We start from the raw sequence: 12972 nt of genomic DNA, 5'->3' as shown, positions 1-12972 counted from the left end.
TGTGGTAGTCTATTGAAATGGTGGTATGGTGGGGGTGGTGATAAGTTGAACTTAACCATAACTAGAATCTGAAAGTATCCTGGTTTTGGAAATGGATGCCTCGGACGGACAACAGGGGGAACTCAACACATGGAGTTGTATATTAACCATGTCAAATGTGGGGCTGCTTCCATAGGAAAGTGAGCACCTCCTTCAGTGAGAACCTGCCAGTGTAACCTTCTGCTCCTATTGTAGGCACTTCACCTTGGCAGTGGCAGGGATTTTAAGTTTCCGAGTCACAGGTGTCAGTATTTCCTCTACTCTATATATTTTCTTTTACCAACTGGGTTTGTGGTCGTTGTGACCTCATGCTAAATTCAAAATTGTAAGTCCCACAATCCAAACAAAAACTCGAACTGGATGAGCTACTCACGTGGATTTGGAACTTGAGAGCCGTGCTCAGGAAGTCTTATACTATGAGTAACAAAGAGTGGTAACCTAACTTGCTCAAGATCACAGTGTATCAAGCCAACACTTGAGCCTTCACTTGGCGTTCCATATACCAAGCTCAGGAAAGCAAAGTACTCAAGGTGCAACATATCTGATATGACCAGTTCATCTAGTCATGGTTTTGCTTTTGTATTTGTGTACTTGGACAGCACTTACAATGTGGATAGTGATACTAAAAGTACCAAAATGCAAAAAAGAAGCAGGATAAGGTGAAGTACTCACGTTTAAATTAGTCTCTTTTAAAGAAAGTGAGGAAAGAGTTGAATTCAATGGTTGGTAAAGGAACTATTCCTATCTCGCTGTCACAGATTAAGATTAATTGTATTCCTTCACTGGCAGATATTAAATATTTTTTTACTGGAGAGCTCTTCAGAGAGGCATAATTAGATGTAAGCATGTTGTAATCACTAAACGGAGGGGCGTGTAACCTAATATCTTTCACATGAGGGAAACAGTTTTGACTCAGACTGCTGAAAGAGTCCTTCCTCCAAGGACAATGCATGTGGATGGGCGACCTTACCTGACACTGCAGTGGAAGCTACCAGTTTATTCCATTATGGAACCCGCTGTTTAAGTGTCCAATACTCCACAGTGGAAGAAAGGTGGACGCTACAGGACGTGCTGTGTGGTGTGCAGGCAAAGTAGGGTTAGCTGGTCCAGAGATACACAAGACATCATGAGCAGGTACTTACCTACAATCACACGGCAAGGAAAATGCAAGAAGCTTTGAAAAACGGAAAACGATAGCAAAGCATAACAATGCAATCGGCTGCCAAGACTCCATTTTGCTTCTCTGTGACATTTCCCATTCTGCTGTGCGATTATGTGTGACATTTCAATATTGTATGCGCGACACTTTAAGTGAGACTATTAGAAGCCGGGAAAATAGTTGTGTCTATGCCATGGGATTGATGGAAGAGAGGAGTCACTTGTGTGCAACATAATAACCTGGAGAGGGCCTGAATTGCTTGTACAAGGTCAACAATCTACTTCACTTATCTAACATTGTAGCAATGGAAACATTTCTCATGCCACAGAAAACAACTCAATACACAAGTCATTTTAGCCATTATATACAATGTGAAGAGACATACCTGCACTGCCCTCTTCCACCCTTCAGAGTCTCCTGTGACACAACCTGTGCAATGACCCCTTGAAAGGCAGTCAGTGAAAATATCCGCAACCTAATCCACATTCATAGTTTGGAAGTGCCTAGCAATGTCACAGACCCATGACACGTCTTTGGATACAGACATCCCTTCTATCCATAGGCACACACTACACACAGCTGCTCAGATCTCAGTACATCTGCAAAAACGTAACGCCTGACATGCATCTCCTCCCTGCACTCCTGCTGCACAGACTAATGACACAAACTCTATTTACTAATCTGAAAGTAATCTAAGCTTTAAAGGCAAAACAATATCTCATAAAGCCAACTGCTTCAGGTCTGGTCCACTGCAGAACTTATACCAACAACTTTATATTTTGTTAATGAACCACAGTCTTGCAGCGGCGCACGTCATGGTGGCCTTAAAGACCAACTCTGGAAACGTTTAAAGGATAGTGAGTCCCACTGTTGAAAAGAGACCCACATGTACAATACTAAAATATGCTACTGACTGGGAGAAAAATATCACACGCCCCAACTGCAATCTGGACACAGTATGGAATAAAATGGTGTTTTTTCACAAGTCCAGACTGCACCTGTGCGCATATTAAAAACTACACTATATATGCACAATTGGTTCATTTGGCTTCAAAACAACAGCTTAGCAAGAACACACAATGCAGGTTACTTCGGGAGAAAGAGTGTTAATGTCCTTAGTCATAACCTGAAAGGCAATAAGTTAGTGCTTCCAAGAGAGGTGAAGGTTCTTATTGACATGACTGTTTTCAGATTCACTGCAGCAGATTGGATCACTCAAAAATGATCTCGGACGTGTGTTCCTTTTAATCAATGCAACTATCTTTCAATTGTTTTTTTCTAATAGCATACATTTTTTATGACACCATGCTGCCTACACTGCCATCAGCAACGAGCATCTGACTCCATGGTATCGGGTAGCATGAGCAGCGTTAACACTGTACTCACCATGCTGGACTGCCCGTGATGCGCCACTGCCTTGGGTCAAGAGCAGGAGAAGTTAGCAACACACACACATATGCGCATGAATCTTTTTATGCTTGGCAGACCAATACAAGGGATGAGGAGGCCAGCAAAGCACTCACTCCAATCAGGGACATGCTCCGGCTCACAGAAGGTGAGACCTGGAGTAACGGTGCGACTCTGACGTTGGCGTGTGCGGCAAGGAAAAACAAACCTGCTACCTGAATGTGTCTGCCGCTAGCCAATCAGAGCATGTGTGATCCCAAGCAAGGCACCACCCCCAGATTCACGTGTGGCACTGTCTGGTCTGGTGTTATTATTGACAAAGACACACATGATATACTCGAACACTCAGGAGCTTAACTTCTGTGATTGCCTGCGTGTGTGGCTGAGGTTCAGGGTTCTCTTGGTCATTCACTGCATTGTGTGAAGTCGAGTCACTGCCACTAAGTAAACATTAAACATAAAACAAGTGTCAAGTCAAGTCAGTCAAGTCAAGTGATTTATATAGCGCGCTACATACCCAGAGGGTCTCAAGGCGCTTGAGGAAGGGTGGGGAATTACTTGTCGAATATCCAGGTTTTAAGTTGCTTTCTGAATGTAAGGTGGTTCTGAGTGAGGCGAAGGTGAGTGGGAAGTGAGTTCCAGGTTTTAGCTGCCAGGTAGGAGAAGGATCTGCCTCCCATGGTGGTTTTGTTGATGCGAGGTACAGTTGCAAGGGCTTGGTTGGAGGATCGTAGGAGGCGGGAGGGGGTGTAGAAGGAAAGTCGTGAGTTGAGGCATTCGGGTCCAAGTTCGTAAAGTGCTTTGTGTGCGTGGGTTAGGAGGCGGAAAGTAATCCTCTTGTTAACGGGGAGCCAGTGGAGGTTTTTCAGGTGTCCAGAGATGTGGTCTTTACGCGGGATGTCTAGTTTGAGTCTGGCTGAGGCGTTCTGGATGCGTTTGAGTTTTTTCTGGAGTTTTGCGGTGGTACTGGCGTATAGGGTGTTTCCGTAGTCCAGGCGGCTCGTGACCAGTGCGTGGGTGACCGTTTTTCTAGTTTCGGTGGGGATCCAGCGAAATGTTTTTTTGAGCATGCGAAGAATATTGAAGCAAGAAGATGAGACGGCGTTGACTTGTCTGTTCATAGAGAGTGAGGAGTCCAGGATGACACCTAAGTTCCGTGCGTGGTCCGTCGGGATGGGTGCTTTTCCAAGGGCCTCTGGCCACCAAGAGTCGTCCCAGGCGGAGGGGGAGGTACCAAGGATGAGGACTTCAGTTTTGTCGGAGTTCAGTTTTAGACGGCTGTACTTCATCCACTCGGCTACTTCTTTCATTCCTTCATGTAGGTTGGTTTTGGCGGTGTTGGGGTCTTTGGTGAGTGATAGTATCAGTTGAGTGTCATCAGCGTAGGAGATGATGTTGAGGTTATGTTGGCGTGCGATGGCCGCGAGGGGGCTCATGTATACGTTGAAGAGGGTGGGACTGAGTGAGGATCCTTGTGGCACGCCGCAGATGACTTCGGTAGCTTCTGATTTGAATGGTGGAAGGCGGACTCTCTGGGTTCTTCCGGCAAGGAACGAGGTGATCCACTCCAGTGCTTTTCCTTGGATTCCGATGTTTCTGAGGCGTTGTATTAAGGTGCTATGACAAACTGTGTCAAAGGCTGCGGAGAGGTCGAGGAGGATGAGGGCGACCGTGTCTCAGTTGTCTAACAGAGTTCGAATGTCGTCAGTTGCTGCGATGAGTGCGGTCTCAGTGCTGTGTTTGGCTCGGAAGCCGGACTGTGAGGAGTCGAGGGATTTGTTGGTTTCGAGGAAGGCGGCGAGCTGGTTGTTGACAGCTTTCTCGATGACTTTGGCCGGGAATGGAAGGAGCGAGATAGGGCGGTAGTTTTTGAGTTCGGTGGGGTCAGCTGTGGGTTTCTTCAGAAGGGCTCTGAGTTCGGCATGTTTCCAACTTTCCGGGAAGGTGGCGGAGTTGAGGGAGCAGTTGATGACGTCTCGGAGGTGCGGTGCTATAATGGAGTCAGCTTTGTTAAAGATGTGGTGAGGGCATGGGTCTGTGGGGGATCCTGAGTGGATGGAGTTCATCAGGCGGATGGTGTCCTCAGTGGAGATTGGGTTCCAGTCATTGAGGATGTTCAAGGGGGGTGGGGGTCCTGCAGAAGGTTGGGTGGGTTGGTCTTCGGGCCGGTTGTCGAAGCTGTTGTGGATGTCAGCAATCTTGTTGTATAAGAATGAGGCTAGGGAGTCGCAGAGGGCTTGAAAGGGGGTGATGTCGTTGGAGTTGGCTGAGGGGTTGGTAAATTCCTTGACGATGTTGAATAATTCCTTGCTGTTGTGGGCGTTGCTATCTGGTCGGTCCTTGAAAGCGGCTTTCTTGGCATTCCTGATCAGTTGGTGGTGTATACGGGTGGCGTTTTTGAAGGCGTCCTTGGTGCTGGTGTTTGGGTCTTTTTTCCAGGCCTTCTCAAGGGAGCGACAGAGTTTCTTAGATTTCTTAAGATCATCGTTGAACCAGGAGGCCTTCTTGTTGCCTACTTTGATTAGACGTTTTTTCAACGGTGCTAGGATGTCGGCGCTGTTGGATAGCCATTGGGTGAGGTTAATGGCTGCTTGGTCGGGGTTTGAGGAGTGGGCAGGGGGGTTTTGAAGAAGCGATGAGGCGATCTGGTCGATGGTGATTTTGTTCCAGTTTCTTCACAGAGTGGGTTGAGGATGGTTGTTGGTTGTGGTCTTGTTGTAGGTAAAGTGAACGCAGCTGTGGTCCGTCCAAAGGAGAGCTGTGGTGTGGCTGAAGGAGACATGTTTGCTGGAGGTGAGGATAGGGTCGAGTGTGTGACCTGCGATGTGGGTGGGGGTAGTGACAAGTTGTTTAAGTCCGAGGTTGGCGAGATTGTCCAGAAGGGTGGTGGCGTTGCGGTCGTTGTTCTTTTCAAGGTGAAAGTTGAGGTCTCCCAAAAGAATGTACTCCTCGGAGGGGAGGGCGTGTGGGGTGATAACATTTTAGAGCTGACACCAGCACTAAAATGCGTTTGTCTAACCCCTGATGCGTGGTACTTGCCAAAGCTGGATAACAATCTAAGCTGTACTAGGATGGTCACCGAATTCCATGTCATAAAAGAGAAATGTTTTTAGATCTAGACTGTTCTCGTACAAAACTTTGCAATCACGTGTGTCAGTCTAGTTAGTTCAATTAAAGTAAACCAAGACTACAATGCCCAAAATGCATTACATTCTGTGCGGTAAAATGGAATGAGACAGTCACCCTAGTCCCATTCAGGCCATATGGCTCTTGCCTTAAATGCAGACTTGCCCTCCTAGAGACATTGTAGTGGCACTGCATGACTGACGCACATGTCCAAAATAACTTATTGTTCCATTTTAGTTCCATGTCAGTTCAAGAAGTCTTTATTCGATTAGTTCATCATAAAAGACATAAAATACAATATACACATAAAAACATTTAAAACAGGTATTAAATCATTGGCATCAAATCAACTTCTTATAGAACCATACAAAAGTTAAGAGGGTGTCAAGCACAACCATACTTCCACATTATACACCATATTTAGACAATCACCACTGGATTATTTTTAATAAACCTACATCTAAGCACCCAGGCCCACCCGAGAAACTTAGCAACCCCCACAACTATAAGCAGATCCAAATTAGTTTTTAACAGTCTCATAGCTACCACAGCCGATCTGGTGCCTAGTCGTCTACATACCGGTTTAAGCCATTTGGATCTGGGGGCTGAGTATAGTGGGCACACAAAAACGAAATGATTCAGACTTTCCCCAATGCCATGACACTTAGGACAAAACCCCGTTCTATCTGTTCCCCACTTTTTGGTGAAGTCCCCTATGGGAAATGAACCACATCTAAATTGAAAATAAAGTTTGCGGTCCAGAGGTTTTGTGATAGTGTCCCAGTACCCTTCTAACAAGGGAATATCTTTATGTACAATAAACAGTCCAGAAAGACTGCTCGAACTCGTTTTTAAGTAAAGGTTGTGCATAACCCATTCCCAATAACATTTTTTAAGTTCATTTTTTGTTGGGAAATTGGCTGACTCAGGCGAGGACCACAGCTCGCCAAGGCCCAAAGAAAGTAAGATGGCCTTAAGATCTCTAAACCATCCAATTTTAGTTGCACCAGGACTATTTTTTACCTCCAGGCAAGCTTCTGCGTAGTGATGGAGTTCTGGCGTCGTCCACAGGCGGCGCCAAAATGTTAATGGGCGAAGTCTTGCTTGGTCCTCCACCGTGTGGCACCCCAGGTCGAATAAAAGGGGGATTATTGGTGTTGACTGCGGCAAACCTGTTGCCATCCTTAAAAACTTGTTTTGGGCATGTTTTAGGGGGTCCAGGTTACTTCCACCCCAGAGCTCTGCACCATAAAGGACAGCGGACAAAACCTTTCCTCCATAGATCTTAATGAGCGGCGACATGGGCTTCGTGAATGACCCTTTGTGTTCTTTGATCAGAGCCCCGTCCAACTGTTGGTGTTTCAAGGTCATGAGCTCGATCTGGTGGGTCCAACTCAGGGTGTCACTAAAGGTGACTCCCAAGTAAGTGAAGTACTTTGTCTGCTCCAAGGGGGTGTCCCCCATGGTGACCCTAGCCCTAACCTGTTTGTGCCCTCTAAGAACCATAAATTTGGTTTTGGACACGTTCACCTCCAGCTCATGTTAGTTCCATGTCATTATGATACTTTTTCCAGTCCTAAGTCTCCTTCAGGGTGTGTGCGAAAAATGCGGTCATGTAATTATGCAAAACTTCCGCAAAATTACCCAGAATTGCGTGCAATTAAACAAAATGCGAATCTTCATTTTACGCTATATTTTAGCATGAAATGTTTTCCAGCACCAATTTTTGGTGCAAGGAAGCATTTAAACAAAATACTACAAAAAGCAAAAGCCTCCATTCTGTTGTTCACATGTTTGTGGTACATTTTTACAGTGAATGGTGCATAGTTAGGTAAAGTGGCGAATTTCAGGAATTTAGCATAGAAAACAATGAAAATATCTCAAAATATGAACTTACGCCGGCGTTATTTCAATTTCATCCAGGGCTAGTTTCATGTGGCAGTATGTGTTTTACAATTTGTAGTTACAAATTGCTTCAAAAGAACCAATTATAACACCATGGTTCGTATTACATATAGAGTGCACTGGGTGCAGACCAGGACATTGCATCCTATTGCACTGGGTATTAGCGTATTTGTGAAGGACTGCCTGTTTAAAGATGCCTGAGCGTCTTTCATTCTGCAGGCATCAACCTGAGGGTACACTCATTTTGTTAGGACAGATGTAAAATGTGCGCTAGCGTGATCCGCATAATAGAGGGGGCTGCATAGGTCCCTGTGGAGTCTTGTATAATGCCAAAGAGAGTACAGTCCCATCTTTAATACCGAAGTGACCCTAGGTTACAACAAGTGGGCATTCAGGCCTACTGCACTCATGGGGCACTGTGCTCCATCAGACAGCTATGTCAGTGATAAAAGGACTTTATTCTGAAAATAAACTGAGCGCATCCATGCCAGAAAAAGTCTACACTATACACTGTCACAACTCCCTTCTGTTACCTCATGTCACAACCCCCTCTTGCGTCCTTCGCATAGTGGTCTAGCATGCAGGGGCCATGTGGCTTAACCCCTAAGGTGCCCTATGGCATGTTATGATATCATGACTGATGTTTCCCCTTCATCCTCATGATGATTTTCCTCCAATACCCTCATGACTGATGTTTCCCCAGCCCCCTTATAACTGATGTTCCCCCTAATACCCTCATGACTGTTTCCCCAGCATCCTCATGACCAATATTTCCCTCAGCACCATCATGACCGATGATTCCCTAGCACCTTTAATTTCCATTATGCGTGAACCCCTACAAGCATTCCCCAGAATAGCAAAAACAACAAGTTGATGGATGGAGTGCTGAATCTTTTCAACCACTCACTCCAAGCCAACAGATCTGGGTTTAATCCATTGTTACTTTGCTCACTATGCCACTTTGCCATGCCATGTTGTGTTTTTGCAGCATTCCCAAGAATCCCATAAGCCAAAGGCAAGCCTTGCTCTCTCTGTAACGGGGGCCTTGGTGTTGTTTTCCACTATGCACGCTTGAGCGAATATGATACTTTCAATTCTTGGTATTTGGTTCCTATCAACAAGCTGCACCTGCCTATTCTGTAAGGTTGAAGGGAGTGTACTAATATGTTTTACCTAAGGTTCAAAAACATTCCAGATGGCCATGTGCCCCACGTGATCTAGCTACATCCATTGAGCCTCCGAGAGGGTATATAAACCCTGCCAAAACCCGAATCATAGCTTAACCACACTTCTTGCAGAACAAGCGTCTCCCTTACCACTCACCTGAAGAATCCTGCCAGAACCATGAAGCACTCTACTCTCCTTAAAGTCCAGCTGAACCAGTGGTTGCCATGACATCCACTGCTTTGATGTCTTCCTCCTTGCTCCCTCCTGCACAGCTACTCTGGATCACAAGCGACTCTCTGAGTCAAGGCTTCGAGATCTTCGAACTTCGGTCAAATTGCAGAACTAGGCTACGTTCTTGATATCAGGTTAGAGTACACTAAACCTCCTATACTAGAAAACAGGACTGAGTATCCCCGTCTTCACAGATTATGGACTTTTCCTCCATGTCCTCTTTGTGAATTACTCCATTGCTTCTTGTATGTTTATCCTCCAGACCATTTCTACAACCTTGATGCTAGAACTATCACCACGCAAGCATTAAAGACTTTTCCCCGTTGTTAGACTTGGCATCTTTGGCATGGTTTCCCCTGACTTTTTGCCTCTACCTCCTGTATTTTTAATGCTGTGCTGGATTTCATTTTTTGCTGGCTGAGATTCTTTGGGCAGTTTGTCACTGCTGATCAGTATCAAAGGGCGAGGGCTAATCAAACACAAGGAGATGATGGACGGAGTGCTGAAACTTTTCAGATACTTACCCCCAGTCACAGATCTGGGTTGAATCCATCATCATTCTTTTTTCCCCACCTCAGCTCAGACCCAGCTGTATGCAAAGCAGTCTTAACCCTGTGCCTCAAGGGAACAGTCCAGCCCAAAGTGCAAGTGCTTCCTGTGTCAATTGTTGCTACAATTAGTTCTCCCTGATTGGTATATTTGATTTGGTGGTAAGTCCTTAGTAAAGTGCACTGAAGTGTGCCTGGATCTGTAAATCAAATGCTACTAGTGAGCCTGTAGCACTGATTGTGCCACCCACATGAATAGCCCTGAAAAAGTATCTCAGACCTGCCACTTGCCAGGCCCTAACCCTTACTTTTCGTACGTGTAAGGCACCCCTAAGGTAGGCACAAGGTACCCCCTGGGCAGGGTGCAGTATATGTGAAAGGTAGGACATGTAGTGGTGTGTGTGGCTTGTCCTGAAAGTGAAATACTGTCAATTTCATTTTTCTTTATTGAAAGGCTATCTTGCCCTATAGGATAGAATGGGAAATGCGTTGTAACATCCTACAAGCATAACTTCCCACTGGGACAAGATAGAGGAGTAGAGTTCATTTTCTTTTAAGTCAGAATTTAATAACAGATCTTTTAGTACAGATGGTTTTTAAATTGTGCATTTGAAAAAGCAACTTTTAGAAAGTAGGAATTGTCTTGTTTAACCATTCTGTGTACCTCTGCCTGTTTGCATATTGACTGTCTGGTTTTGGGATGATAGGGGCAGGGGATGTCCATTCACTGTAGACAGCCAAGGGGGGTCTAAGGTGTGCCTGGCACTTCCTGGATGACTCAGAGCTGACCTGGATGGACCTTGGCTGAATTTAGAGTAGTGGGAGGAGATTTCCTTGCACCTGAATAGGGCCTGTCTTCCTTACACAATGCTGCCCCCACCCCCGGTGGTCATACAGCAACAGTGAAGACAGAACTGGTTTGGACTGGGCTCAGAAACCCTTGCACAAAAAGAACAAAGGCATTTTGGGTATAAGTATTAGACCTAAAACCCCAGAACGTTAGATTACTGCTGGACTCAAGAGGAACATTTGCCAAGGACAAGGGCTGAAGAGCTGGGAGGAGGAGTACTGCCCCTCTGCTGTTTGGGGTTAGCCTGCAGTTGCTGTTTCTGCCAAGGAAAGGACAAAGACTGGAACTTTGCTTTGAACCTGCCTAAAGAAGATCTACAAAGACCTTTGTGTGCTGGCCTCCTGTTCTAAAGTCTCAGGGACACAAAAATGTCACCCCTGCTCCCCTGAACTCTGGATGCTGAGAGTTCTGACCTGCCAGTGGGTGCCTGTTCCAGTCCTGGGCCTCTGGAGGTTGTGCTTGCTGTTGGGAGCTGGAAGAAACCTGAAGAACTAAGAAAATTGACACATCGCTCTTCTTGTGGCTGTTTTTCCGACACAGCACTGCTGTGCAAGAAGAATCTCCACGCATCGCTGCCGAAACCGCTGCAGCGCCTGTCACTGCTGCAAGCACCGACACATCGAAGGATCGCAACTGAAGAAACCGACGCAGCGCCACTTTACTCTGCCGCATGGATCGCCAACGCATCCTGGATTTTCACGCATCACACCTGTGCTGCAAGTTTTCCCAATGCATCACCTGCAGACTAGAACCGTCTTGGAGTCGATGCATCACTTCCCCCTACAGTCTGGATTTGACGCACCACTTCTCCTGTGTGCTGCAGAACCATCGAATGCCTTCCCCATTGACTCGGAAACTGATGCATCTCTTTGCTTTTCGACACTTCCCAATTCTCCGCGGCTGTTTAGCCTTGTCAACTTTGAAGCATCTACAGGTACTTTGTAAGAACTCGCGCATCCATAATTTTCTATGGACCCAGTTGTTTGAAACATTTTCAAAGTCATATTCTTAGTATATGCATGTTGGATTTTTGTCGTTTTGGTCTTGTTGAGTTTAGATAAAGATACTTTATTTTTCTAAACTAGTGTGTTCATTTGTGGTGTTAGCACTGTAATACTGTGTGATTTAAGTACAAATACTTTACACATTGCCTTTGGGATAACTCTGTCTGCTCGTGCCAAGCTACCCAGGGTGTGAGAGGGGGTTATCTAAAGTGTCTATCCCCCTTACCCTGACTAGAAGCAAGGGTCCCTATTTGGACAAGTAGACCGCCATTTCTAACACCAGTGCTTCTCTGAAGAACAGCAGTGCCAAGTGAGAGCACTGCAGAGTCTTTACTATATATATATCAATCTTGTACTTCACCCTGTGTTTTGATTGTATACCTACGAGTCCAAGTAACTCCAACTTTTGCTCTGAGTGTATCCTGTGGAGTGAAAGTATCTCTAATCTATGTGTCACTAAAGTTAATGCATGTTCATTGTATGTAAAGACTTGTTAGTGTACTGATGGTAACTGCCTCCTTTTGTTATTTCCAGTGCATTTTGCGATCAAAAGCCAGAGTTTCTGGTCCAGTGCACATCTACCTCGCAAACGTAGGAGTTCTTAGAAGTGACAACTCCTATTATGCAGTGTCGCACAGCCCTTGAGCAGATCCAGTATCGCAAGTCTCTCTGGGGCATATTACCAAGCAATAGCGATAATTATCGCTATTGCTTGGTTAGAGACAAAAATTTACCGCTGAGCTGCGGCGATTCTTGCCGCAAATAAACCTTGGTATTACCAAGGTTTATCGCAAATGCGATAAAAATCGCCACAATGCATGAATATCGCTGAAAAGTCAGCGATATTCAGGCATTACCGAGCTAATGCTCTTAGCCATATTATCCACCTCCCATTGGATAACATGGCTAAGAAGTGCTCAGGGCAGGTGTTAGCTTTTGGAGATATTCGCGCTTAGCGCGAATATCTCCAAAAGTTGGTAATAGGAGATAGCGATGTTAGCGACTGTTTTCAGTCTCTAACATCTTGGCATGCCCACTTTGCATGTCATTAGTGATAAATATCACTGACATGCAAAGTGGGGCCCAAGATGGTCGCTATCTCCTACTAGCTGTCACTAACTGGTGTTAGCGACAGCTAGGTAATAGGGAGATAATTTTATCTCCGCTTTCTTAGCTTTTAAAGCCAAAAAAGCAGAGATAAACCCCCTTGATAATATGCCCCTCTGTTCTTACTTTACCCCAACCGCCCCCACACACTCCCCAGGAGGGCAGTGTGAGATCTGTCCCTGCGGTTGGGACCAGTTGAGTGCATGACCTGCAGATATCATGGCGTACTTCACAGTCACACATGCAGTTTATCTATGCTGCTGTCAGGAGCACACACTGGTGCAGTAACTTTGCAGCACCGCCTTCGTCGCTCAGTCTGCAAACGCAGAGCCACATTGCTCTTGTAGTCCGTGCTCAATTTTTACTGAAAAAAGTGCAGGGTGCTAACGTTTTACCTAGGTGCCTTCGGTCAGTGCTGTTGAATGCTGT

General features: G+C 45.6%; 1 protein-coding gene across 1 annotated transcript in view; it reads right to left on the bottom strand.

Annotated features, from left to right (window-relative positions):
- LOC147707467 (collagen alpha-1(XIX) chain-like) overlaps positions 1–12972 on the bottom strand; it is a 1668057-nt gene that overhangs the window by 194221 nt on the left and 1460864 nt on the right. The window lies entirely within an intron of this gene.

Source organism: Lissotriton vulgaris, chromosome 6, assembly GCF_964263255.1.
Source record: "Lissotriton vulgaris chromosome 6, aLisVul1.2, whole genome shotgun sequence".
NCBI classification, from domain to species: Eukaryota; Metazoa; Chordata; class Amphibia; order Caudata; family Salamandridae; genus Lissotriton; species Lissotriton vulgaris.
This window is presented reverse-complemented; position numbering and strand designations above follow the sequence as displayed.